The sequence below is a fragment of the Rhipicephalus microplus genome, chromosome X, assembly GCF_043290135.1.
Source record: "Rhipicephalus microplus isolate Deutch F79 chromosome X, USDA_Rmic, whole genome shotgun sequence".
NCBI lineage: Eukaryota > Metazoa > Arthropoda > Arachnida > Ixodida > Ixodidae > Rhipicephalus > Rhipicephalus microplus.
In genome coordinates, this window is record NC_134710.1 from 101,161,992 (window position 1) to 101,188,559 (window position 26,568).

At 46.2% G+C, this 26,568-nt stretch overlaps 1 protein-coding gene and 1 pseudogene across 4 annotated transcripts in view; one reads left to right on the forward strand and one right to left on the reverse strand.

Annotated features, from left to right (window-relative positions):
- CTCF overlaps positions 1–26,568 on the forward strand; it is a 68,252-nt gene that overhangs the window by 34,572 nt on the left and 7,112 nt on the right. The gene's annotated exons all lie outside the window — the stretch shown is intronic.
- Positions 2,463–4,336, reverse strand: LOC142775679 (uncharacterized; annotated as a pseudogene).

The window sequence follows — 26,568 nt, forward strand, 5'->3', positions numbered from 1 at the left end:
TTGGAAAGGGCTTGCCGAAAAGGTGGCGCTGTCTAAGAAAGTTTTATAATAAATAAAGCAGTATTTATTTCAGCAAGGCAAATGAGATATTATAGTGCCTATAGAGATACTATCAGCAAATTAATGTACTACTTTTTGACGCGGTAGCAGGCATGCATTTCGGTTCTGTTGTGTTCAGGGTGCTGTTACAGAAGGGGTAATGCTGTCAAGTTGTCGCTGTGTGTGAGCGCTCTTTACCTCGCTGATACCGCTAGTTCTCCACATCTCGACCCCTTCACCAAGCCTAAGTCGATCTGTTCTGTCACCATGAGTAGCATACGGCGGCAGGCCTTCACGGCACAGCAAAAGCTTAAGATCATCGCCGTCGCCGAGGAATTCGGAAATCGCGAAGCGGAAAGACGGCACGATCTGGACAAGTCCTGCGTGCGACTGTGGAGAAAGAAGAAAGAGAGCATACAAGCCGCGCACCGCGACCATAGGTCATTTCGTGGCCCCAAGACCGGCGGCTACCCTGAGCTGGAGGTGGAGCTAGTAAAGTTCATCGAAGATGTGAGAAGCAGGGGTCACGCCGTATCGACCGAGATGGCCCAAGTGGAAGCGTGGCGACTTTCCAGGAAGCTAGGCCTACCTCACGAGTTCCGTATGAGCCGCGGATAGCTGCACCACTTTATGAAGCGGCAAAAGCTCTCAATCAGACGGTGGATTACATTATTTCAACGCTTGCCGGCTTCTTATGAGGAGAAGCTGCTCAAGTACCAGAGATATGTAATTGGCCTGCGAAAGCAGCACAATTACATTTTCTCGCAAATCGGCAATGCGGATGAAATTCCTGTTTATTTTGAAATGTCCTTGGACACAACGATTGAGAAGACGGGCAGCAGTTCAGTGAGCGTGCTGACCGGCGGGAACACGAAACTGCGCATCACAGTCTTGCTTTGTGCCCTCACCGACGGCACGCAACTGCGACCGTACGTCATCTTGAAAAGGAAAACTCTACCAAAGGTTCATTTGCCTGCCGGTGTGGTGGTGCGCGCACACGAGAACGCGTGGATGAACAGTGACTTCTTCGTAAACTGGATCAAGACGGTATGGAAGAAGAGGCCCGGTGCGATGCTCGCAAAGAGGTCCATGCTCGTTCTTGACTCGTTTTGCGGCCACACAACTGAGGAAGTGAAGGACCGCCTTTCACGCAATGGCACCGACTTAGTTGTTATACCCGGTGGAATGACGTCAATGTTGCAGCCTCTAGATGTGTCGTTTAACAAGCCCTTCAAAGCGCATGTCAAGCGCTAATACGCCGAGTGGATGGCCGAAGGCTGCTACGACTTGACGCCGACGGGACGAGTCTAAAGGCCTGATATCGCCCTATTCTGCAAGTGGATTGTCGAGGCATGGAAGGCCATTCCAGGTGAGATGGTGCGAAAAAGTTTCAAGAAATGCTGCATCACAAACAACATGGATGAAACCGAAGATGACCTTGTGCATAATAGTGACAATAGTGACAATAGTGATAGCTCTAGCGAGAGCAGCGACAGTGAGTGAATTGTGACTGGCCTTGCAGACAGTGTATTCTGCTTGCTAAATAAAGCTTTTTCTTTCTACGTATGTGCTATGTTGCTTGAGCAGTAGCTTTTGTACAGCCTTTCCTGTATATCAAATGTGCGGGCAACACGTGAGGATTTTTTTTTTTTCTCGGCGAGCTGAAAGTGGGGGTGTGGATTATATGCAGGGGCGGGTTATACGTGCAAAAAATACGGTATTTTGTTTTTTGTGCATCTATTGTACCACTTTGGAGCATGAATTAGAGGTTAAGAACAGCTTTTATAGTGTTTACCTATATTTGATGTTTGTGCCTGAACTCCTATGAGTGCCTATGAATGCCTATTTTCCAAATCAGTGCCTATATAGACGCTATTTAAAGGGGGATGTGGCTTTGGAAAACCAACTTTCTTAAAACTTATTAGATGTTGATGGAAATTAGCACAAATATTCAACATGTCTTCTTAATGTTTCCACAAAAGTTTCAGAGAAGTATCTTCAGAACTTTTTATTTCAAACATTTTTACTATTTGCAGTCCTTAGCACTTTGCACAGTGCCTGGAAAGTTTAAAAAATCTACTAGAAGGCTAAAAGAGTATTTGCTGTACACGTGAGTGTCATGACATGCCTGCTTTATTTATTTTTTTTGCTACACAAAATTTTTGTATTGCGACACGTTTTGCAACCATCACACTAGGCACACACTAGGGGTAAGCAACTAGTGGCATCGAAAAATTGCAGAGTCAAACTAAGAAAGATAGTATGTCACGATATATATTGAAGTCCACGGAATATGGCAAAAGAAAACAGAGTTAAGATAGGCCAAACGGTTAGGAAAAAAAATGGCTGCGCAATCTCAGTAGGTAGGCAAAAAAACACTTTTGAGAAAACGGCTCGAGAAGTTTTTTCTTGCCTCCACTTATCTAAAATGCACCGGGGTCATAGTTCTTGGTGTCCTTTGTGATGTGGGGCCTCTTAGGCATTTGTTGCTTGCTTTGGTGCGTTTTTGATGCCTTTTTTTTTCCGTATTTGATCCTGCTCTGCAGCTCTGTGAATGGAGTGCTTTGCGGGTTTCAGGCCAAGCGATGCTCAAAACTCTCGATAAGAATGGAGAGTGCCAGAGTTGTACTTGCAGATGGCCCTATTCACAGCTGTTTCGGCGGCAACCAACGAAGCATTTTGTTCTTTAGGAAGAACAGACCAAATTACTGAATGGAGGCTCTCAGCTGCATTTTGAGTTTTCTTTCTTTGGCAACGACTTAGCAACTGAGGGTCAGAAAGGCGTTGGTAGACTGGCAGCAATGCAGCTGCAACATGTGCTGCCAGTTGATACATGTGCGGTATGGTACTTGCTCCAGCTCAGTGGTCCAGGCGGACACAATTCATGGTGCCGCTCTTCATCTCTCGAGGTGATGGGATGAAACGTTGCCATTATGGCTCTTTGCATGTCATCAACTTCAGTTTTGTCACGGATGGCCATCCCATAATAATTCGTGAGTCTCTTAATCAGTTCTTGAGTCAGGCCACCTTTTCCTCAAATGGGTTCATTTTTCTTCTTGCTACAAGTGTTTGCAGAGCTGAAGCCTTCCTCTTTTTTACATGATTTATGCAATCTTCTTTTGCCAATGGAATGAAGCCGTATGTTCTTTCTTCGGAAAGAGCCAACAAAGTACGACTGTCGCCATCACAAACATCGGATGTGTACCGGAGGTGTTTTTCTCCAGCGACCTTCTGAACAAAATTAGTGCAGCCTCGACCTCCATTCGGCCTGAATTTACGTTGGTGTTCTTGTGACAAACATGGGCCTCTTTCTAATCCTTATAGCCCTCATCATTTTCTTTTGGCCCAAATGTGCAGCCATGGCATCTGTTGGAGAGAACGACACAGTCAAGCGCCAAGCCAGTGTAGAACTCGATAACTCTGCCTACACCGATGTGAGATGCATGACCACGCGTCATCCATGTTCCATCATACACTACTGTGACATTTTTTGTAAATGTCTGCTCCAATTGGCTGTAAACAAAGCGTACAGCTGTCACAGAATTTGCAGAAACACTCGCTGCAGCCATTTCACCAGCATATTTGAACTTTGATTTCAAATGTTTTTGAAAAGTTTTGTGGTGTAGGCCCCTATGCGGCACGTTCATTATAGACCAGAAGTCATTTAGACCAGTTGCACCTTTGCCAGTGGCCTTGATGGCTTGCATAGCACGCATATTCACATCAAAGGCCTTGTTGCCCCCCTCCATTCTTGACAATGACCACTCGGTGGACACAATGCCACAGCTATTGCAGTTCAATATCATTCTTGCTGCCAAACCAAGCCTTGTTCCTAAATGAAGACTGAGTTTACACTGAAAGCATTTTGGGCACAAAACATTGTTATACAAGGCATTTATTGCTGCTAGCTGTGCAAGCAAAACCCCTTCTGCCAGCACCACATCAGTGCATTGCTCATTCTCCCCAAGAAGCTTCATTTTTTGCTCAGTTGCCGAAACGGATTTGGGCGAGGCTTTCACTGCTTCTGCACACTTACGAGAGCCTTGTGGTGATATGTAACGAGGCTCCAAGCGAGCTTGAATTGCACTGGCAGTTACTGATGGCATTTTATCTATGCGCGATGAGCACGGCCGCGGGTCAGAGAAGTTGTCAACCAACGATCGCGGTTGCGGGTCAGAGAAGTCATCGATTGACAATTGCGGCAGCGGGTCCGAGAAGTTGTCAACCAAAAAGCACGGAGCAAAAAGCAGCGTGCCAGCAACATGTTGAGTAGCAGAGGCAGCACTGGAAGCTGTCAATGTTTTCTTTTTCTCGTTCAGAGATTTGTGCTTATGACTTCCAAATTGATATAGTGTTTGGTATTTTCTTTTACACCGTGGTCGATTCATGATCGCTGGCAAGAATCTATGACAAAACTGTGCCGCCCACGACTGAAATATCCGCTCAGCGCTTTAATGGCGTGCTTGATGGCGCGAACAGTAGACAGCGGGAGGCGCACGCGCGCGGGTACGAGGAGAATTTGCGCCATTGCCAAGGGCAACTGTTCAGGAGACCAATGGCGCTCCTGCGTTGGTGTCACGTGGGGCGCACAACCAGGACTTCGCTTTTTATGTGTTTCTGTTTGCCTGCAGACGGTACCTGACGCGGGAAACTTGAAGCCGGAGGAACACTCTTTCAGACGAGATAAAGATGGTGGCTCTCGGTTGTGCCGTTGTCATGGCTTGAAAAACACGCTTTTTTCGCCACTTCCGCGATTTTATGCGCCGCATTAGGTGACAGAGCATTTTTTTAAAGCACTTCTATGCAGTTTTAAGAATGTTATTTCAGAATCTGAGAGATAACAGGTTACAGAATTTGAAAATCGGATTTTCGAAAAATCGCTTTTTTGGCCGTTTTTCGCGATTTAGAAGCCACATCCCCCCTTAACCTCAAATTTTGCTTTCGAGTACAGTTGGAGACTGGTATTCATGTTATTGGGCGAAAATTGAGCTTTTGGAACTCTCTGGTGTGCAATCTATACTTTATCTCATAAGTTCCTTTCAACACTGTAAAGACGTAAGATCAATAGGAAGGCCGAATAGCCTCTACACATGTATTCATCTGCATCCCGTCGTCTGCTTGGCATCTCCACGGCATTCACTCATGTGCGTAGGGAGCAGGAAATGCTTCTGTGCAGCCGCAGGACGATGAAGAACGAATACGGTAGCGTGGAGTGTCATCAGGGGAAAGCGCAGTGTAGAAAAAAAAAAAAAAAAAAAAAAACAGATGGCCACCAGTTTTCGTTTTCTTTGTCATTTACTTCTTAAACGGCGTTTCTGTAGGTCACAGAGAAATTTTACTTGAGACACTGGAAGTGGTTGCGTGCCGAATGAAAAGCTTTGTAGCACTATAATTATTTAATTTGTTCATTACAAGCCACGAAAACATAGGTAATGCGAGAAGGTGAGCTTGAAACCTTTGCCACTTGCACGGTGATGAGATCGTGATTGTTCAGTGCATGCATTCCTCATGCCTACTATAAATTCTCAAGCCTGTTAAAGGGCTTTTTAAGGTGTTCACAAACAGAAGAGAAATTTACTTCGCGCTATTAGACCAAGGAGACCAGGTTAGACCCTGTTACACCAAGATAATACAAGGCAAAAAAACTCTTCCCGCCTAATAGCGCTCTGGCTATTTGCTTTTTGCCCTTTTGAGCCATGCCGAAAAAAAAGATACCCAGGAGAGTGTTTATTCTACGGTGGACACTTCGCTCACCGAGCTGGACTAAAGAAGGAGGGACTATTCTTCAAACCTTGTGGGGAAAAAAAATTGCATAGCTAGTCTAAACTATTGGTGCCTTTCTACCATCATAAACTAAAACATTTATGTTTGCTTTCCTGACGTTAGACACAGATCCCCACACATATTCCTTCAAAAATTTGAATTTTGTCAAAGTTTATTGTGCCTACACTTACGATTTCAGGAGCCTAAAACGTTGCTTTGCCCGCCTATTTTTGGCGCCTAAAACCTGGTTTTTCAGTGCCTATAAATCCAGCTTCTAATGATGATGCTACAGATTACTTCCCCGCTACCCCCTCCTCTCACACACACAGAAATAAACCTTGAATGAAAAACGATGGGGGTGTATGTACAAGAAGGGTGATGTGAGATAAAAGCTCCATGGACAGTCCAGTTGTCAACATGAAAAGGCGGAGGGTCTCTATGATTGTTCTGGCCGGCGCAGTGGCTGAAGACTTAGACTGCAGGGGTGGCGCAACGGTGGCAACTTCGTTATATTGAGAGTGGCGTTGTGGCATGTGTGTGGAAGTTGACGGATGTGGAAACGTGGTGGCATGTGTGTGGAAGTTGACGGATGTGAAAACGTGCCTGAAGAACGGCGCCACGTGCACTGCAGGTCGTCAGCCACACATGCGGGGCGATGGCTTTGTCGGAGTAGGGCCACATGCAAGAGACATGCCGTATGGTTGGGTGTCGTAGCCGTTAGTGATGCACTTGGGTGTTGGTCACACGTCTCGTGGTTGCCATCGGCTGTGCAGGCCGACGGAGAAAAGATGTGGAGAGACCGCACAGGCGTGGTCAGTGCATAACTGCTTCATTTTCCTTGTTAAATGTCTTGGGTGGTTAACATGATATTGGTAGGCTTTGTCATTGGCGGACCAGGCATGTCATCTTGAGCAGATTTCATCATGGTTGCCGCCTCCCTCAAGTGTGGTAATAGTCGGTATGTGTGCGAACTTTTGCTTCAAGAAACGATGCCGGTCGTTGCTGGCAAGACCCGCAAAGCATTTATGTCGACAGAAAGTCGCCTTCAGACATCCTCGATGGTGAAGCCTTCGTGATCGAGGGGCATATAGTGGGCGCGATGATGTTCGTGGTCGTGGCAGACTCCAGGGCGTGCGGTGATGTAGCCGTCGTGGAGCCTGACATATTAGAGGTGCTGTGGGCCGGGAGAGGGAGGGGAGAAGACATATAGTTAGTGGGCATGTCTGATGGACATGCCCACCTTACTTGGCGTTACTAGGTCTTCCACCTTACTTGGCCTCATGCTCTCAGTATCTGTCATGTCGAGGTGCCACATAGCCGGTTCTTTACTCTGAGCGTCAGTAGACATGAGGAGGGCACAAGTTGCAATACCTGCATGGTGCAAGCTTCCTTCCTGCGCAGCCCACCTGAAATATGTTTCAACCGCAGTGGCTTCCTGGTTGAGGCGATCAATCTGTCCTGTTGCAATCTTCCAGTAAGCGTCTGAGCCAATTAGGATGCTGATGTCGTCTGTGTGCCAAGTCTCGGAATCGAACAGATCTGCCGCATCATGTCTCCTGGCGTGCAACAGCTCTATAATGTTAGGATCCAGTGGCGAACTAATCACGGAGCATACCTCGGGTACCTGTAGTGCTTCCAACATAACTTTTCTGCCATTGAATCGACTTCGCGGCGTGACGGAAACGTAGTGACAGCGCAAATGATGCCGTGGTTCACCATTCCCGAACGTCACCAACGACAGCTCTTCTTTGTCGAGGGCCCTGCATTGAAGTTTTCTTGCAACATCGGTGCGAATGAATAACGCTGGCTGCCACTATCTGGCATTACACGAACTAGGAATCGTCGTGGTCCGCTCTCCGCCCAAAAGCAACCAGTCTGAAGCAGTACAGACCTTGCTCCTGTGTCGCCGGTCGAGGCCATGGTCAGTGTCAATGAAGAAGTACCAGACGTATCAAGCTGGGCGGTCGGTCGGGGAAAGGTAGTTATTGTGACGGCACATGACAGTTCGCAGAGGATCGTTAGATGTCGACGTCAGCACTTGTCGCACGTGAGGTTCCGCGAAATGCTGCAGTATTGAGCGACGTGATTGTGCGTTCCGCACCTGAAGCAGCAGACGGTGTTGCACAACCTGGATCTTTTCTCTTTGACCGAAACGTCGGCTATACATTCCGTGAGTCTGTGAGTTATGCTGTTACACAGCACGCAAGAACGAGTACGCTACTGTGGAGATTCCGTCACCGTTAGCGCAGCTGTCGATGGGAATGTCCTGTGCAGATTTCGTCGATGAGTACATCTGATCAGGTACATTGGTTGAGTGGTGGAGATGCGACGACAATGCTTCTCGCTTTCCTTCTTCACGCACCTCGACCTGGATTTTCAGAAATTACAAGATTTCAATCGCCTTATCCGCTCTTGCGTCCGGCAACGTGGGCTCAGCTGAGGCATCATCATCCTGGGTGCTCTCTTCTTTCTTCTTCTGTTGGTTCAATACAGCTAAGTCTAGTGGTAAGCATCTTATCAAGACGCGATTGAGCACTACAGCGTACTTCTCAGGTTGTACACCCAGGCCTTTGAGCGCCCTGACGCAGAAACGCCCAGAGTCGTGCAGCATCCGAAGCTTCCCCACTTCCTTGAACTCCGTACTGAAGGCAGTGCAAGAAGCTGGTCGATAGGTTCGTTCACCAGAAGTTCATGTCGACTGAAGTGCTTTTGCAATGTCTTCACAGCGACATCGTAGTTGTGGTCAGCCAGCCTGATGCCTTCGATTGCTCGCTTGACTGCTCCATTCAGGTATGTCAACAAATATTTGAATTTCTCGATCGGTGGCAACTCGTGGTTGTCGTGGATTGTTGCGCTGTAGTGATTCTAGATCTTGCCACTGATGTATATCGCCGGCATACGTCGGTACTTGAAGCGTGGGAAGTGCGACTGACCGGAAACGCAGCGTACAGTCGAAACCCGCAATAATGAAATCGTAGGGGAAACCGAAAAATTTCGTTTTCGTGAGAATTTCGTTGCCGCGAGTATGAGACATAAAAACACTGATACAGGCAGCAGAGCGAAAATTTATTGCCAGAAGTCGGTCAGCTTACCTTGCCGACCCTTGCCATGCAACAACTTCAAAGCTCTCCCTTTGCACTGGAAAAAGTGGTCTATTGCTACGTCTTCGTCATGTGTGCTGAAGCAGGAGCGAATGGTGTCCAGCGCATCCAAAACAACCCGCGGGTTGCGTTTCTCCGCGCGCATCTCTTCTTGGTCCTCAGTGTCATCAGCTTCGCGCACGCTTTCGATAATGGCCTCGTCAGTCACTTCCTCGTAAACGACTACGTCGTCATCGGTGCAAACAAACGTACCAACGGTGAGTTCATCTGGGATGTCGATGGAAACAGCCACACACAACACAACTCACGGCGCTCCGTGTGTGAGGCTACGGAAGTGACATGACGAAAGCAATGCAGGATGGGATTGTGTCGCTGCAAGGCTGCTTAACATGATGATGATATTGTTGCCGTTCTTTTCTTTTTCCGCGATCAACGGGGAATCCGCTTCCGGCGTCAGGCTTATCTCAGGCGCCATTGTAACTTCATCTCGATTTCATCACCAGTTCCAGTCTTCTCTTCGTCGTTTTGATTAATTCCAACTGTTGGTGTTGCTCCGGCCTGTTGAGCTTGTCCGACGGTGCCATCTGCGCTCTAGCACGATCATTTGCCATCGCCTGCTGCACTGTGGCCAGGCATGTTGCCGGGCACAGACCCCATCGCCGATTTAAGTAAACAAAAATGGCGGTACCCACAGGCAAAAGCAGACGTTTACAAATTTTGAGTGCGCATAACACGCATACGAGCATATTTTCGACAGTTAAGCTTTGGTCGAAGAGTAAAATAAGGCCCGCACCGTGGGAGCAAATTCGTTAATGCGGGACTGCTGTCCAAAAACATTTCGTTGCCGCGAGATACGAAATACATGGGCTTCTATGAACGTTCGCCGGGGATCCGGAAATATTTTGTTGCCGCGGGGATTTCGTACTTTCGGGGTTTTGTTATTGCAGGTTTTGACTGTACTAACTTGTTCTTGCACCGCATGAGCAGATGCGATGTTGCTCAGGGTGGCGGTTACCCGGTCGCCGTTCTGTCCACTCATAGATGGGTCACTGAGACTGGTCGACTGTTCTCGTTCTGACAGGAAGAACTGCGCACCAGCAATCATATACAAAATCTTGCCTCGGTAGTCAGTTGCACCCCTGACTTCTTGTTCGATACCCTCATCTTCAGTGAGGTTGAGAATGCCCTTATCTAGCTGGTGGAGCTGAGCTTCTTTCATTTTTAACGCGACGACTTGTCTGTTTACCTCGCGCGCCTCAGTGGTAGGGTCCTGCAGGAGTTCTATCAGTAGCGTAATATTTCGTTAGACGCTGGCCCTGACAGTCCGACGAACCTTCCGAAGGCGGTCAGCTGACGACATCGTATTCACGGACCGACCACTTCCCGGGTTTCGGCACCAAATGTTAAAAACAAGGACCCGTGATTGTAGAACTGGACACGTCTTTACTGAATCAAGGGTTCACTCCGAATCCTACTTTCTTGTTCTCTTTCTCTACGTGCACCGCACGTCCCCCCCAAGCCCATGCCCCACTTCTTTATTTTCAACTATTGCCTTGATATGTAGTATTTTGTTGATTATTTAGCAATAATATCAAGTGCTAACATGTAATAATGTGCTAAAAGCATTGTCAACCCATCATTTGTAATCGTAGAAGTCTTGCATGTTAAAGAACCCCAGGTGGCCGAAATTTTCGGAGCCCTCCACTACGGCGTCTCTCAAAACCATATGGTGGTTTTGGGTTGTTAAACCCCACATATCCATCAATCAATCATAAAAGTCTTAAATTTCTGACTGCATGAACGCGTAACATTGTAGTAGATGTGTTGTTCAAGCTTAAGCACACAAGAGAAGCACATTTGATATTTTACGCAAATTTGGATCGAGTCTGGCCACTACACGGTAAAAGCTTGCCTCACAAATGATTAGCAACGCAGCGCAAAAGCACCCCATCATGGCACTGACGCTGCTCGTGTACAGCTACATCACTGTGCATGTCCAAAACAGTTGCCCTAGCTTAGTCATCTGCCTACTCAAGCCTGGGCTGGCAGGCCACTTGATTCGTAGTTTGCATGTGTGATGTAGATGCATTGTGGGTTGGACATCTCTATCTTAACTCTCTCAGGTGACATAGGTAGTGTTCTTTGTGAGCTTTTGTGCAGTATTATTAGCCAATTCCACCCACGCTGTCTGTGCCAGTACGGCAGTGGTGAAAGGGGAAAAGTACTCCACAATGAAAGTTACAAACCTGAAATCATTCTCTTTGTGAAAACAGGTAAGCCTCGTTAAGTTGCGAGATGATGGATGTTTAATGCAAGCTCTGTCTGTGCAGACAACATGACAATAGTTAGAGTACGCGGACGTAAACATACGGTGCGTGCACTGCACTGCTTTCATGAGCTTTCCTGTGCATGTGTGAAATAAATGCAGTGTATTGTGATTGCGAATCCTTTCTTCTTTTTCCTTGTGTTTGTGGAGATTTAATTTCTTTTGCTTCGTTTCACTAACTGCACCCTTGCCTTATCATGACCACCTTCTAAATAAATGATTGCTGATGCCTTTCTTCTCCCCCCACCCCCGCATTTATTTTGTTGAAGTTTCGGTGTTTTGCTGCTGTGCAGTCATGTTTGCGCTTATCGGAATCGTGCTGAAAGCGGTTGTAGTGTGGAAATGTAACTTCTGATAATCTGCAGTTGCACATTGATTAGCATAGCTGTTGATGATGCTTCTTTGGAGATACATACAATATAATACATGTGCTTGAGCACCAACAAGGAAGGCTAAGAAATGGAAGGACATAAGGCTTAGCAGCTAGTGGCTAATAATTTGTAATATGTGGGGACCTTCCTTGCAGCTAAAACATTTGAAAGAGTGGGTCCCAAAATTGTATAGAAAATAAGCTGGTATCAAACACACAGTGATCCCACTCCTGTGCCAACTGCGCCAAATCAGAATCACTGCCCCATCCTGATAATATCAATGGATTTTAAGCCAAACAATGCCAAATTTGTATTTGGGAGCGTCTATCACTGGTAATCGCCACTCCATTGTGTTAATACATGTGCACCTTATTTTCGAGGCCACCAAGGCCATAATCGCGTAGCTATTTTTGTTATGCTGAATAAACAGCGGTCGCGTGTGCATCCTAAAATCCGTGACGCTATGTTTGGCATGTTTGGTGCCGACGCAATTCTCTTGTGCAAGTCTGGTCAACGGCAAAACACGCTCTCCGCAGGGGCTAACGACGTCTAGTCCAGTGGGTAGCGTGAAACTGCATGGCAATACATCACTGCTGATAGCTGCTTTGAAGAGTTGTGCTACATGTAATGAAGCAATTTTCACTAATAACTGCACGCGTGGCGCCTGAATGTCTGTCACATCTATTTATGAACATCGCGATATAATTTTTCGTGCTTTGCGTCCGCAGAACAACACGTGAATGGTGGGAATGTGTTGACACTTTTCCTATAATATACTTTATCCATGGATCATCATACAGAAGAGCTTTCCTGCAATTCCTTCCACCAGCACATTTGCGTTTATAATCGCTGTGGTGGTGAAAGCCCCTAAAAGCCCCTGCCCTTTCGAACTCGTGGTTAATCAGATCAGAATTAAAAATTTTTGCATGCTTTTTTTTAAATGTTATCTCATTAATAAAAGCATCCCTTCTGGTCGGAGCAGCCGGTATTCGGTTTTATTACACGCAGCTATAGTGAGGCCATTGCTGGCGGCACTGGTATCAGAAGGCCTGTCAAGCTAGCACTTTGTTACATGTCCGCCTCTCGATTTCCAGGGCCAGTCCGCCTCCCACTTTCCACGGCTGAAAAAAAAAAAAAAAATCACGGCATCGCATTCATTGCTTCGTTTGGGGCGGGGGGGGGGGGGGCTGCTGCGTTGCATGAAGGGTGCAGGTATGCGCTATCTCGACGCATAGTGAGACTGCTCGTAAACTTTGTGCTACTAACCTTTGCTTCGCATTTAGATAGATAACTGACAGCATGAAAAACCGCTTTAGCAACTGGAGTGATTGATCATTGACCCTTTAGCCAGTGTTATTTTGAGTTATGCGATATCGGATACAAAAATACAATTTGTTAGTTTCACTTACGCTCTTAGCTATCAATGCGATACCAACAAATTGTATTGTTATGCCAAGTAGTAAGACTTGACGTTATCCACGAAGAGCACTGGCGACGAGGCTGCCATATCTAAGGTCCGCGCACTCGCCGAACTCTCAAAAACTTGCTGCATGTAGGTATTCGATATTCGCGACTTGGGGAACTAAAGACCCCCGAAACATCTCTTGCACGCCGATGTACGTACAGATTGAATCAGACTAGTCTACAGCGTCTAGCTGGCCGCTCTAGCTGGCTTTTTCTTCAAAAATGTGTAAAGAGAGACGCCGTAGTGATACCAAACATGGTTATACTGCGTGTTAGGCCCTTGTGCTATAATTTAAGCATCAACGGAAGCATATTGTAGCTAACATGATATAAAAGCCACGGCCAACAAGTTTAGACAGGTACATGCTTCGCTGCTCTAGATTAGTGTCATTCTATCTGTACAGCACAAACGTTCGAATGGACCTCCGAAATGGCGCGACGACGGTGTGGCCGCCTTGCGATCAAGCCTCAGTGCATAATCTTATATGACCGCTCTATAAAGCCAAACAGTTTTCGCATAGTCTGTTCGCGTTTAGAGTACGTGGTAGAAGGGTATACTAGCTGTAAATAGAGCCCGCGCTAGCGATCAAAGCCAAACAGTTTTCGCATAGTCTGTTCGCGTTTAGAGTACATGGTAGAAGGGTATACTAGCTGCAAATGGAGCCCGCACTAGCGATCACACCCTAAAGTCAAAGTACATAACAACCTCTCCCCCCCCACAGCCTTGTGTTCCTAGTTCTTTCCTACTTCTTGCACACGGGCGGCGTGTTCCTCTTTGCTTGAGTAACAATCGATGGAAGGCCTGGCATGCGGGGTGATATTATTGCATCCACCCTCAGTGCAAAGGAGATAGGTCGGCTTGTCATATCTCTGCTTTAACGGCATTTGTCGCCCTCGCTCGCACGTGTTAACCCGCGTCTAAAGTTCCGGGGGATGTTATCGATTGGGACATTACTCAAAACATGATGGTCAGGGGCGTAGCCAGGGAAGGCACACCGAGAACGCCCCCCCCCCCCCCCCCTAGCGCCCTGCTTTTTTTTTTTTTTTATAGGGAGCAGGAAGGAGAATTGATCAGCGCTGAAGTGGTGAGACAACGTGAGTGGTGTCTTTTCCAGTGAGTCCGCAAATCCCCCATGTCATGAAATACGACAGCTGTGTCTCAAAACCGGGCACCATAGTAGACGTTGCTATACTGAACTCAAAAAAGCATAATAAAAAAAATCCTATTTCGCTACAGACGCCACAGAGACGCCGCATATGTACGTCCTTATCTGAAATTGTAAAAAAAATGCTTGTCCACGCACATTAATCGTGTCGGCCATCGCTACACTGTAGATGGAAGGGCTCTCCGGTTTAATAACTTGCGTATTTTTGCATGGTTCTCCAAGAAGCTGTAGTGAGAATCACCTCGCGTGTGTCCTCCGTGCAGGTGCTCTTGAAGCTAGTTGACGAGAATGGCATGCATCTTCTCTATATTAAGTGCGTATTGGCCATCCGCAACAACTCTGCGCACATAGCCTGGAAACCAATCCTAATGGCAGGCTGTCTTCATATTTATAGTGCATGCTCAACTACAGCTGTGTCTTCTACCGACGCAATGAAACGCGCACGAGTGCATGCAGCAACACCGATGGGAGCATCGACGCCATTAAGAAAGGATGCAGTGGCACCACCTGGGTTTTTGTGCGCCAAACGGCCCGCCTAAACCCTCCCGTTCGCACCACTAGGATGTTTGTTCTAGTTCACTATAGCCATGGGGTATATAGCACACAATGACTTTTGCCTGCCTCCCCTTCAAATCAAGGTGCACCCCCCCCCCCCTCCCCTATTTTTAAATACCTGGCTAAACCCCTGGCGATGGCATAAGCCAGTCAAGAATGTCCATTTAATTGCCGCCCTATTAAAAACAAAATGGCTTTTGCCTTCGAGTCGTCTTAGGTGTATGCATAAGGTACCCTGTGAGGTTTTTTTTTTATACACTGCTTTCTAGAGGACACGGTAGGGGGTTTTTGGAATATAGACAGAACGCCTTAGCCACCTAAAATATTCGGAGGAGGTTGGCTTTCTGGGCTGAATCACTGTCATGTTATGCCCAGCAGTCTAATCGGTCGTGAAGAAAAAGTACCTTTCTTTAGTTTTGAAGTCATCTTAGGAAAATGTAGTTGGGACTATGTGAGTATCTGGCGTTGTACGTCACAGCGTTTGTCTACCGTATCTGCTGATAATCACATAGGTTAGTTTATATTGTTATTTCTTGAAGTACAATATTATTCAACCAGTACTCTGTTTATTCGCCACGAAAATAATCACTAAGTTTTTCCAGAATGCTCAACAGCATGACGCCATTATTCTTGCATCATCAACTGAAGTGGGAAGTGCCTGTAATATGATCAGCTTTATGAAATTTGCAATGAATTTAAATATTTCTAGCTCTTCACAAAACATCAGAATAATTTTGCATGTTCTTGAATGTAAATGCAACTGGCTTCCTCTCCGGGATTTGAAGTTAGCTTTTCCAGATTGCTCCAAAATGGAAACTTTTGCTGCTCCAAAGTGCTCCAAAATAAAAGTTTTGCTGCTCTAAAAATTTCTCCAAATCGGAAGACCTTAGTAGCATCACTGATCACATTACCCACCTCGTAGTGCTGCTGGACACATTTTAAAAATTTTAAGGCATTTAAAATTCATTCAACATTCGTAGAACATTTCAGGTATCACTGTCATTATATTATGCCAAATGCTATACTATATAGTGCATGTTTTAGGCCACTTTACAGCCACATTATATCCTGTAAAAACAAATAGTATTTTGATTTGCATAATTTTGAATTGGAATTTTACATGTAACATATATAAGAAAGATATATGTCATGATTCAACTAACCTGCACAATATATATAACTGAAACAACGCATGTGAAAATGTCATTTTTTCTGGTTCAAAGGAAATGTAAGCAACTTTGAATAGTAGCAGGATTTGACTTTTGGTGGAATGCAAGTGATAGCCTGCAAAATATGTTACATTTTAAAATTTATTATGCTTAAAGCATTTAAGGTGGCATAACAAGCTTTTGAACTTAAAAGAGGGCGAATCAATGTGAGTGTAATATGTTCATTTGACCTTGAAGTGGGGAAGCAGTGTGAATTTTCCCCAGAAAAATGTATTCATGGTATAGCACTATTTCACTGCAGTGAAATCACCTTTACAGGGGGGGGTAACATGCGGGTGAATATACGTCTATTTGTTCATTTTGAAAATTTCTAATAATTTAAATTAGAACTGAAAAAAGTTCATGTACATTATTATTTGTTCAACTATTCAAAGTGTTAGAATGTTTGCACAATCCTACTCATGGTGCTCTTTGCACATGGCTTTTGCACCATTCAAGCTTACACATCTGTTCTGCAAGAAAGGCTGTGCACAGTATAAAAAAAAAGAATCCCGGCATTTTTTCAAAGGTAGCTTGTGAAATGCAACAAAGATCTTTTGAAAAAAAAAAAAAAAGACAAGTTTGCTCTGTAAAAACAACTTTACATTGCGAGATATGAGACATTTACAGTGGAGAGCATATTGTCAATATAATTAAGTGAGGTGTAATTTTTACCTAAAATGTTTCACTGATATGCGTAAAGCCAGCTTTGTCTTGGTTAATGTTAAAGGGATATGACGTTTGATGTTGCAACTAGACCCGTGCGGCCGTACCAAAATCGCAGGTGGCGGCACGCGGGGGGGAGGGGGATAGACTCAAGAGTTGGTTAGAATAGAAATTTGTCCCTTGAATTAATTAATAAATCCGTTTCACCCGTAGGGCGAAGCAGTTAACATGATAGCAATATGTCTTAATGTTATTTATTTGCAAATATGGCTGTTTAGGTTTTTTGAGACATAGCATGTGTAAGCATGTGAGACATAGCATGTGAGACATAGCATTGAGACATAGCATGTGTTGTTCAGTACCTTTCTTTTTTGAACTGCTCAGCACTGAGTCTAGGCAGAAGCTCGTCAAGCTCATTTCATAAACCCACGCTCTGTGGGGATGAAAAATAATGAAAACAGTTCGGAATACAGTAAAACCTCATTAATTTGAACTTGGTTATTTTGAAATCCCGCTTAATTCGAAGGATTTTCGTGGTCCCATATGTTGCAATATAAGTTTGACTAGATAATTTGAAGCGGCGGTCGGCACCAGTCTGGTTAATTCGAAAACTTTGGGTGCCATGTGCCAGTTCCACATTCCGTTTTCGCCGCGAATCCGCGGAAATGACGGCCCTTAATAGCCACAAAGCAGTGCAATATGGCAATACTAATGAGTAGCAGCTGAAGCACTCCAGCCTCGCTACTTCCAGAAAAAAAAAAAAAAAGAAAACACACGGTCTCATGGTCAATCAGAACGTGCCCCTGCACAAAATGAGATGTATTTTGCTGCAACACAGCGGTGACGTGTAAGCAGCTTGTTGCATGGTTCTCGCAACGTCAGCGGGTCATGGTTTACCTATTCTTTCTGTGATAGTAAAGAAATTAATCAAGGACTGATTGGCAGAAATCGTGCAATGTATGCCAACCTCCAATTGCGGAATGCTCCAACAATTAGTGCCTTTGCACTGCTGGCGGAGTTCTGGCCAGCAACACCTACCTTGAAAACTAAGTTAGAAAGTTTCAAAAAATAATTTTTTCTAGCCAAAACACATCGCAACTTTCGTCACACTGGCCATTATTAAATTCCTAATGCAACAAAAAAAAAAATGTGCGAATGTTCGCATCATGACGTGCTGACGCAGCGAGGAGCAGGCGACATGCTACCCGCATGTCCCTACTGTGTTGCAGTGAAGATGTCTTCTCTGCAGATGCAAGTTTCAGGTGATCACGACAGCGTTTTTTTTTTTCAGTGGCAGCAGCGAGGCGCACCATTCCTTTATATTAGCGGCAAAATTAAGACCAGGTATTGCTGGAAAGCGTAACCCTTGAAGCCGCAAGCTAGCCGGCACAGCGAACAACGAGCACTGATTACATTGAATAGTTCTAAGTTCCTTGCATCCCACTTTTTGTATGTTCTGTCAATTCGAAAACCCACTTAATTCGAAGATTTCTCGCGGCCCCAGTGACTTTGAATTAACGAGGTTTTACTGTATATCTAACCGGCACAATATTTAGGGGATCAGATTGCCGGGTAGGGTGTGCAGAAGATGCAATGAAGGATAGAGTTCTAGAACACTTGAACTGGTGTGAAATATTTTATGCAGCAGGATGACATGATTGCAAGCGTGCCAGTGTTCAAGAGGGGCTGCAGCGATAAAACATGCACATGCGAAGTAGGCAAGAAATGCTGGTCATAGTGACAAAATATAAACTTTACTGCTTTTTTTAAACAGATTATAACCTATGTCAAGTCTGTGGGGAGGTGACGAAACAACCGATGCATATTCAAGTCATGCCAAAGTCTTATGCGCTGTCAGTCCGCATTCTTTTGTCCAGTTTCTCACTGTGCGTCAGAGATGCCAACGTTTTTGAAGAGCTTGTTGCAGATTGTTTCGACGGGCTGTGCCATGTTAAATTTGTTTTGAGAGTTTCAACAATGTATTTGAATTTCGTAACAAGTACTAGATTACAGCATCATTAGTATATTGTTACGACCTCAGTAGGCGTCTGGGGTTTATTGATACACGGTTCGAGGGACGAGCCGTATCGGCGCAGGCAGATGATGATGATCTTCTTCTTCCACACCCCTTGCTTCTTTTTCCTTCTTCGTCCGGCACATACGTGGCGTAACATTTCCCCCCTCGCAGACAAAGCGCGCCGCGCGTTTCATGCAGTGTCGCGTTGACTGAAAGGCTTCAGGCGAGCGACATGCGTGACCTCTGTCTTTCTGGAACGTCTCCCGCTAGCTGTAAGACGTGCGATGCGGTAGTCGACTGCGCTCAGGCGGTCAAGGATAACAAAAGGTCCGATGTAGTGCGCGAGCAGTTTTTGGCACAAGCCACGTTTGCGTAAAGGCTTCCACACCAACACGAGATCTCCCGGAATATATGTGGCCTGCCGGTGCTTGCTGTCATAACGAACTTTCGATCTGTCTTGCGAGGCTATTGTACGTAAACGAGCAAGACGACGAGCTTCTTCGGCGAGACAAAGAGTTTCTGCTAGGGAGATTTCTGATTGGTCCCGATCAGAGAAGGAAAATATTGTATCCAGAGTATAACGGGGGGGGCGAACATAGAGGAGGAAGAACGGGCTGTAGCCGGTGGTCTCATGTTGGGAAGTATTAAACGCGTATGTGACGAACGGCAAGACATCGTCCCAGTTCTTGTGGTTCGAAGCAACGTACATAGAAAGCATATTCACCAGTGTTCGAATTGTTCGCTCGACGAGACCATTCGTCTGCGGGTGATAAGGCGTCGAGTGTCTGAGCTCTGAGCCACACATACGGAGAAGTTGTTCGACAACGTCTGCCGTGAATTGACGTCCACGGTCACTTATGATGACGCGAGGGGGCCCATGACGCAGTATGATAGAATGGAGAAGGAAGGACGACACTTGACCAGCAGTCGCGGATGGCAGGGCAGCAGTCTCGCAGTACCGAGTAAGATGGTCAGCACATACCACAATCCATCTGTTGCCTTTCGATGAACGCGGAAAAGGGCCCACCAGGTCAATGCCAATTTGTTCGAACGGAGAACTGGGAGGCGTCACAGGTTGTAGATGTCCGGCCGGAGCTGCTGAGAGAGATTTGTGCGCCTGGCATTGCGCACAACTGGCCACGTACAACTCAACTGACTGGCGCATACGTGGCCAGTAGAAGCGTTCCTGGGTACGATGAAGAGTGCGCGTCGTTCCGAGGTGACCTGAAGTGGCGTCATCATGCATGGCGTACAAAACAGATGACCGTAGTGCCTCTGGAACCACCAGCAGGAAGCGGGAACCGGTGCCGGAGATGGATTTCTTGTACAGTAGACCATCACGGACGCAAAAGCAGCTTTCCGGAGTGGATGCTTGTGCGATCACGAATAACGGATTCAAACTCACGTCCTTCCGCTGCTCAGTTTCAAAGGTGGCCTTATCCGGGAACGCTGGTGCTACGGACGCAATCAGATGATCGAAATCGTCAGCGTCGCAAACTGTAGCATCAACTGGCATCCTTGAAAGGCAGTCTGCGTCCGCGTGTTTCCTGCCGCTCTTGTACGATACCGTGAAGTTGTACTCTTGCAGCCGGAGGGCCCAGCGTGCTAGACGGCCTGACGGATCCCGAAGGTTGATAAGCCAGCACAAAGAATGATGATCCGTAACTACTTGGAAAGGACGACCGTATAGGTATGAGCGGAATCGCTGCACAGCGAAGACGAGTGCAAGGCATTCTTGTTCGGTCACAGTGTAATTGCGTTCCGGCTTACTTAAAGTACGACTGGCGTATGCGATTACGTGTTCCACTTGATTACATCGCTGTATCAGGACTGCACCTATGCCAATGCCGCTTGCGTCGGTGTGAACTTCAGTCGCCGCAGAAGGATCGAAGTGCCGCAGGATAGGCTGCGACGTGAGCAAGAACTTCAGTTGGTTGAAAGAAGTTTCACAATCAGGAGTCCATTCAAAACTAGCACCTTGGCGGAGAAGACAGGTCAGTGGAAAGGCAACTTCTGCAAAGGCGGGAATAAATCGGCGAAAGTAAGAGCAGAGGCCCAAGAAGCTCCGAAGCTCCTTCACTGAGCCAGGTGGTTTAAAAGCTCTAACAGCCGCCGTCTTATTCGGGTCGGGCCTGATGCCATCCTTGTTGACGAGATGTCCCAGCACCAGTGTTTGTCGAGCTCCGAAATGACACTTCTTTGCATTAAGAACCAAGCCAGCATTTCGAATACATTTCAAAACCAGCTCTACCCTTTCGTTATGTTCACTGAATGTACGCCCGAAGATAACAACGTCGTCAAGATAACAGATACAGATGTTCCACTTCAGGCCGCGCAGAATGGTGTCCATGAATCTTTCAAATGTAGCGGGCGCGTTACATAGACCAAAAGGCATCACGTTAAATTCATATAGTCCATCCGGAGTAACGAAAGCCGTCTTTTCTTTGTCCATTGAATGCACAGGTATTTGCCAATAGCCTGAGCGTAAGTCTATGGACGAAAAGTAGGATGCTGAATGGAGGCAGTCTAGAGCGTCATCAATGCGTGGGAGAGGGTAGACATCTCTCTTTGTGACGGAGTTTAGACGGCGATAGTCCACACAGAATCTCCAGGTACCATCCTTCTTTTTGACTAGAATCACGGGAGCCGCCCAAGGACTCGATGATTCTCGAATGACACCCTTCTGCAGCATATCACGCACTTGTTCATCAATTATCTTGCGCTCAGACGGCGACACTCGGTAGGGTTTCTGGCGGATGGGCTGTGCTGTTCCCGTGTTTATCCTGTGGAGAATCCGAGACGCGGGAATCGAGGGCGCATGGTCATGGGAAAAATCGAAAATCGCCACGTATTTCGACAAAACGTCCAGAAGCATGCGGCGTTTGTCAGTAGTAAGTGACTTGTCGATCATAGGTAAAAGTTTTGAATCGGCCGTAGAAGTATTGGCTGAGGCCCCACCTGGAGCATCACTGAGGGCAGCCACTGCCATCGGTGAGTATGTTTTGAACTTGGCAAGCTTCAGTCCTCCTGGTAGAACCACCGACTCAGCTGAACAGTTTACCGCCCATAGTCCTGTGCGTCCTTGAACGAGTGACACTATGCAATGCGGCACCAATGTGTTCTTCTTAATGCAACTGAGATGAAAGGGCTCCACTAATGCGTCGAACGCACTGTCACTGTTTTCAATGCGTGAAGAGTATACAGGAACACAGACTGCAGAGAATGCCGGCACAATGCTATCTTCACTGACCCGGAGCGCACCGTGCTCCCTGTCTGAATTCTCTAATAGTTCTCCAGGGGCAGCATCACATATGTACACCTCTCCATTTCTACAATCAACAGTGGCGCCACACATTCGAAGGAAGTCAATCCCCAGGATTATGTCGTGTGTGCTCCTTGGAAGAATCGTAAACTCTGTGACAAACACTTGATCACCCAAGCACACTTCTGCGGTACAGACACCAATGGGACACAGCGAGTTACCACCAACGCCACAGAATGTTGTTGCCTTCTCCCACAAAAACATCACCTTTTGTCCTAAACGGTGTTTAAAAGCAGCACTCATAATCGAAACTGTAGCACCAGTATCCACCAAAGCCATCGTACACACACCATCAACAAAAACTTCTACCTTGTTCTTGAACATCAACACAGACGGGGGTATTTCGTTTTGCAGCAAGTCACCAGCGACCTCACCCCCATCGGCCGCACTGTTTAGTTTTCCTGATGTGGTGACGATGGGCGGCGCCGTGGCGATGGAGACCGGTGGGATCGAGGCGCAGGAGGTGGCGTCACACTTCGATCAGAGGCAGGGGAGTTGTTGCGCCAGTGTCCGTGCCAGAAGCTGCTGCCGGGTCTTGAGTCGGTGGGCCAGTGTCCTTGAAAAGGTGGGACAGCAGGTTTATCGGTCAAGCTTGTCCACTGATCATAGCGTGGTATGCGCGAACGATCGCAATACCTCGATATGTGACCAGTCAGACCACAGTTGTAGCACACAGGCGCAGGACGAGGTCGTCGCCGTTCTTCGAAGTGTTCACGTCTGCGAGCGTTCGCGTAAGCCCGAGATTCAATGAAATCAGTTGTCGGTGGGTGGTATGGGCGTACGGAACGGAAACGTTGAGGGTACTGTGATCGCTCGTAAAAAACCGGACTTGACTGCTGAATACGCCGAGGCCCTGCAACCTCCGTTGCGTTGACGGATGGATGTTCATAAACTGTAAGCTGTGGGGCAGTGGTGTCCTGCGGGAAATAGGATGGAGACGTGGCAGCTGCCCGTTCACGTGTCATTTCGCCATGTCTGAGTAACTCTTCCCGAACAATTTGGCGGATGGTTGCCGAAAGGTCACCAGTTGAGGCCGCTTCTATGCTGGCTACTGAGGTGACATTTGCCAGACGACCAAACTTAGGCGCTATTCTGCGCTGCTTCAGGGTTTCAAACGTGCGGCAGTGCCGTACAACGTCAGACACTGAAGTCAGGCTTTCCCTGCTAATAAGGAAGTTGTAAACATCTTCTGCAATTCCCTTCAGCAAATGCCCCACCTTGTCCTCTTCCGACATGCTGGAATCGACTTCCCTACACAGCCTCAAAATCTCTTCAGTATACACGGTGCAGGTCTCACCGGATAGCTGGGCCCTCTGTGCAAGACTCTGCTCGGCAAGCTTCTTTTTTGCAGCTGAGTTGCCGAAACACTTCTTGATTTCTTCAACAAAGCGTTCCCATGTTGTCAGAATATCTTCATGGTTCTCATACCAAACGAGGGCAACATCAGTGAGGTAGAAAACAACGCGTGACAGTTGGGAGGCAGCATCCCATTTGTTGCAGTTGCTTACTCGCTTGAAATGTTTGAGCCATGAGTCCACGTCGTCATTGGCCCTCCCGGAGAAGGTTCGTGGCTCTCTGTGATACGGCCAAGAACTGCTGGGGACTGGTTCCCGAGCTTCTGTTTCGTCAGGCATGATGGCCAAAGAAGGAGGCAGGCCGGCGAGGCGACGACTCCGGCGAAATCCGAGGGGTAGCGGTCCCGTCGTTGGTTCCTATACCCAGCACCTTCCACCACTCTGTTACGACCTCAGTAGGCGTCTGGGGTTTATTGATACACGGTTCGAGGGACGAGCCGTATCGGCGCAGGCAGATGATGATGATCTTCTTCTTCCACACCCCTTGCTTCTTTTTCCTTCTTCGTCCGGCACATACGTGGCGTAACAATATGTAAAATGAAGAGGCTGTTTTTTATTTGAAAAGATCGTGACTACGGTATTTTTACAGGTAATGAACATTTGCTATGTTTCACTCTAATTACGAAATGACAAAAAAAAAAAGCTATTCAGTGCATCCTGATCTTGAGTATTAGAGATGGTTTTACAGGTAATGCAGTCGTCTGCATACATTCAAAGTTTAATTTGAGTGTTGCCGATAATTTCTGCTGTGTCATTGATATAAATTAAAAAAAAAATAGCCAAAGTACAGAACCTTGAGCACCTTTGATGTGATCTGTGCGTTAGATGACTTTGCGTGGTTAAACTTAACAAACTTTGAGTGCGACTGCAAGTAATCTGCTATCCAGTCAACCAGCTTATTGTTGTCAAAAAATTTGTGAAAAAGCTAAATGTTTGGCATGGCAAACCATGTCAAAGACCCTGGAATAGTCAATAAATATGACATCAATCTGTCTTAGGTTGCTAAGAGAAGCAATATCGTGTGTAAGTTCAAGCAACTTTGTAATAGTAAAGCCAGCACAAAAGCAGTGCTGTGATCGTGAAAGTAAATATTAGATGCGTTTAGGTATTCTTCAATGTACTTGTTAATTATATGGTTCAAAAGATTGGAACTGGTTGAAAACAAGGACATTGTTCTATAGTTTTGTATTTGCTTGTTTCTGGACTTGAATACTGGCACGACGTTTGCACAGCTAGGAAACTGTTGCAGAGATTGTTCTTTTGTTTTAATATTACAGCAAAATAATTAGCACCATTCTGAATATTGCTTTTCAAACATATTTGGAATACCGTCTGGGCCAGAGTGTGTTGTAACCTCAAAATTACTATAATGATGTGTACTCCAGAGCAGCCTAATTCAAGATTAGGAAGAGCAGGCAGTTTACTACATGTGGAAAATGGAGTGATGCCATTATCGGTAGAAATATCAGATTCGAAGTAATTGTTGAAGGAATTTGCTACAGCTTCAGGTTTTAAGGAGGATTCATCATCAAAAATAAACAATGAATGCGTAGACAATGCAGACAAATCGATCTGTAGAATCTGGATAGAGTTTTTTTTTCATAAATGTAATCAATTCAGTACTTAAGTAATAGCTTTCAGCCTGTTTCATTTTAGCTTCTTATATACTGTTCAATGCATTAAATCAAGAATTATTATTGCATTTCGAATAACGAGTGCTAAATAAGCATTTTATGGAATGATTGAAATTAATTGTTTCTCTATTGTGCTGTGCTTGTCTTGGGTTCTATTTAATACCAATTATCTCACTTAATGAACCCGCTCGCATAAAGAACCCCCCCCCCCCCCCCATCTTGGCTCTTCGAAAAAGAAATGTGTGTATCTGTTCATTTTATTTTGGTGTGATAGCCAGTGCTGTTGACGATTGAAACGATAAAAGTCAAAACATAGCTAGGCAACCATGCTAAACAGTTGTGAGCAGCGTGAGGAGCACGAACGACATCATCCAAAATTTAAAAGCTGGGCCTTTCTTGATAGAGCACCATCTGTTGAATTCAGGAGAAATATTTTTGCTTATTGGCCGCAAGATCGAGCAAAGTCACCGCCTGGCGGCAACTGGCCGAAGAGGTGAAGTGTGGATTGCTCTGTGCGTACTTAACAGTCATTCCTACACTTTATAATTGTGCATACTTTAAGCAAGAAGCGCCGGTAGCATGTACACTGACGCGGCCGGCACGATAGGCCTAATTCTCGCTGGAATGGGGTGCTGTGTAAGGCCACCCTCGAAGCAGCAGAGTTGCCATGCTTGAAGTTTCTGCATTTCATCTTCAGAACATTCTTAACTGTTACCTAAACTGTGCCTGAAGTAAGTAGAAGGGCAAGCATTGCCAGAAATGCATTTTCGGTGGGGCGATGTCGAGCGACAGCTGTTTTTCTCGCCTCAACTGGCAATACAGCGGGTGTGTCAGTGTACAGATTGGCAGTTATATCGATACATACAACTAAAAACAGCCCAAGAAAATAGTAATGCAATCCACTGAAAAAGTATGCCAGTGTATTAGTTCAATAAGGCATACCAAATTACTGACTGAAAATTGCGTGTTATTACATACGAGTCGGAGAAGTACCGGCTACTGCGCCCGGCAGCTTTCGGTGACAGCCTGCGTTGCTGAAAGCACAACGCCTCGATCATCGTTGGTCCTTGTTCGGGCACCACACACTAGGAAAAATGGTTGATTTAGGTTGACGAATGTCTAAACTATACGTTACAGTCAGTTTTACACTTTAGAATTGTGTGTACTGAAAGCACGAAGCGCCGGTAGCATGTACACCGATGCGGCCAACCCAATATGATCATAAAGGTTGCTTACCAGCGCAAACGACAGGGCAGGAGGGGACAGGAGAAGAGAAGACACAGAGCGCTGAACTGCCAACAATTTATTTCTTGTGAAGGTATTCTCTTTTATACGATTACCAGTCACACTAGTCATGCACGAAACACAATGACAATGCATAAGTACATCACATTGACAAGCAAAGGAACAAATTTTCCTTATCGGTGAGCGCGACAGAATATGATCGCTGACGGTGCACTGGGTAAAACCGCTCTCAAAGTAGCCGAGTTGCGATGCCTGAAGTTTCTGCATTTGAGCTTCGGAGCATTTTTAACGGTTACCTGAACCAAGTAGAAGGACAAGCATTGCCAGGCATGCATT